Genomic DNA, 2,671 nt, shown 5'->3' with positions numbered 1-2,671 from the left:
TGTACAAACACAATAACTGAGCATTTATGTGCACACAAATATAACTTTGTGGAAGTATATGTTTAGGAAAAAATTATAGAATATGTTATTTACAACCTTCAGTAAAGTGGCACTGATATAACTGCTGAAACCCTTGTGAAAATTAACCATGGTTTTATTATAGTAAACGTGTAACCATGTTTTTTGGCGTATTGATTACCATTTGTATAACCACAATTGAATTAGAAATACCACAGTTAAACTATGGTTAGTTAAGCGAAACCATGGTTAATTAATTATTGTAAGGGAAGAATAAATACACTGTAGCTAGATCTCAAACGGTGGATCATTTATCAGTGTTAAATCAAACTGCTCAGTGTTAAAGCATTAAGCCATATAGAGGTAACAGAATAACTTACTATAAAGCTGCTTTGAAAGGATGTGTATTGTGGATGCTATACAAATAAATGACTTGACTTGAATGAACCAAGTCGAATCTTTCCTTACTACAAGGATGCAAGCGATCAAATAAATAAATGAGCTTAATCCGCACAAGCAGGTATCAACGAGCTGCCGCAAATATATGCTTTTCTTCTTTATTTGTGGTGTGAGCGCTTACAGTTTAATGCAAATCACTGCATCTATAATATAAGAAATCTACAGAGATCAACTATAAAGCCACATTTTATTTAAGTTGTTTACCATACCGAGTTTCAGTTATTTTTATCCGAGTTCCATAGTGAATGTAGACATTTTATATCATTTTATGTTTATATGATTCAGCTTAAGATCACGTTGGAATGATTGACGCAGTGTCTGCATGAAATACCTCTGCTTTTTCAGCTTTCTATGGCAAGGTGGCGGCATTTGTGAAAAAAGGGAGAACCTGAAACAAAAATATAAAGATCATTGTGTTACTTCTAATACAGAAATCAGATGTCATTGTGCTGTTAAAATGACTGGTATTTCTGCAGGACCTGAAATGTCTGGTGTGAGCAGTGATGATGGAGAAGTTCACAGCATCTCACTGTCTCATCAGGACCGGATGCTGCTGTGCTCTCCTCATCCTCCGTGACCCCAGAGCCAGCGAGAGCATCTAGAGAAAGACCAAAAGACACTGAGGATGTGAGTTTAGTTAAGTTTGTCCTGCTGGTTTGTTCATACAACATCAGTCAATGAAACCTGCGTTTCAGAAGCTTCGAAAGCATCATCAAATAAAGTCATGAAGCTTCTGAAAGTCCGGCTCCTCTGAGAGATATTGTATGAACAGAAACCAGCAGGACAAACTTAAAGGGGTCATATGATGCGATTTCAAGTTTTCCTTTCTCTTTGGAGTGTTACAAGCTGATTGTGCATAGATAAGATCCCTCAAGTTGCAAAGACTAAAGTCTCAAAACCAAAGAGATATTCTTAAGGAGGGGGCTTTGTAGAAAACGAAGCGTTTGAGAGAGGCGGGGCATAGAGGACCTACAATAATGTACAGTATTTGAAAAATAATGTGTTTTTTGAACATTAAAGCATGTCAACATATTCTGTTACACCAAATACACAAAATAATGATCTTTAAAAAAGCATCATATGACCCCTTTAAAGAAAATCACCTTTTGTGTAAACATCAAACAGCGTGGACTCTGAGGCGAGTAAATAATGACTGAATTATTATGTTTAGGTGAACTAACCCTTTAAACCCCCCAAATAGAAATTGTATGAAATATATTTATACATTTATAATAAAAATAAATAAAGTTTTGAAATAAACGTACATATAAGCAGCTTTATTGAGCGTTTGTGCCCGAGACTCTTACAAAAAAAGGTTTTACAAAAATCACATTCACTTTTATTTATATTTACCTTTCTGCATTTGGCAGATGCTTTTATCCGAAGCGACTCGCGGTGCTCTTATTACAGGGACCCCGATCCCCCTGAAACGAGCTGGAGTAAAGAGCCTTGCTCAAGGACACACCGCTGGTGAAGAACCGGTTCAGTGCTCTAGCCCACTACACCACAGAAGTATTGAAGCTATGACAAAAATTAGCAAGTAATTATAAAGATATTAAATGAAATTTGGCAAGAAATGGAAAGCTGACAACATGAATTGTAAAAGGTTTTATTCTGTGTAAACAGGTGCTCGTGGAGAGCAGCACACGGATGTTTGGAGCAGACACAGACTGTGCACTCAGGCAAGGACAGCCTCGATGTCTCTTCCCCATCCATGATCAGATTCAGTCTGACTGCAGCAGTGATGGACGGCAGAGACAGCTGAAGGTGGACACGGTGGTCTTCATCAGAATAAAGCTGCAGAACTGTCTCAGCTGTGTTGAGATGACAGTAGGATGTGGGGTTCACCGCCTGCAAATACATGATCGTTAGAACGATTACTTCGAATAAAGCTTTGTTTCATGTGTTGTTCACTTGTATATGTATTTGTGATGGTTACTTTTATTCCTTCTTTTACTCATTTATTCATGTTTACTATAGTTGTCAGTAAATAAAATATAATTATTTGATTAACTTATGCATTAATTATGCATTAATTCATTGCTTGACTGAAAATTGAGATGTGTTCACCTTGGCTGCATTTGTCTAGTGTGTAGCCATATGACAAAAATTACTGGCTTGTTTTACTAAAACATAATTTTCAGTATATATATATATATATATATATATTTATATTTATACATATCTACTAGTG

This window comes from Sinocyclocheilus rhinocerous, unplaced genomic scaffold (assembly GCF_001515625.1).
Source record: "Sinocyclocheilus rhinocerous isolate Xijiao unplaced genomic scaffold, SAMN03320098_v1.1 scaffold4525, whole genome shotgun sequence".
Classification (NCBI taxonomy): domain Eukaryota; kingdom Metazoa; phylum Chordata; class Actinopteri; order Cypriniformes; family Cyprinidae; genus Sinocyclocheilus; species Sinocyclocheilus rhinocerous.
Note: the sequence above shows the minus strand (reverse complement) of the source record.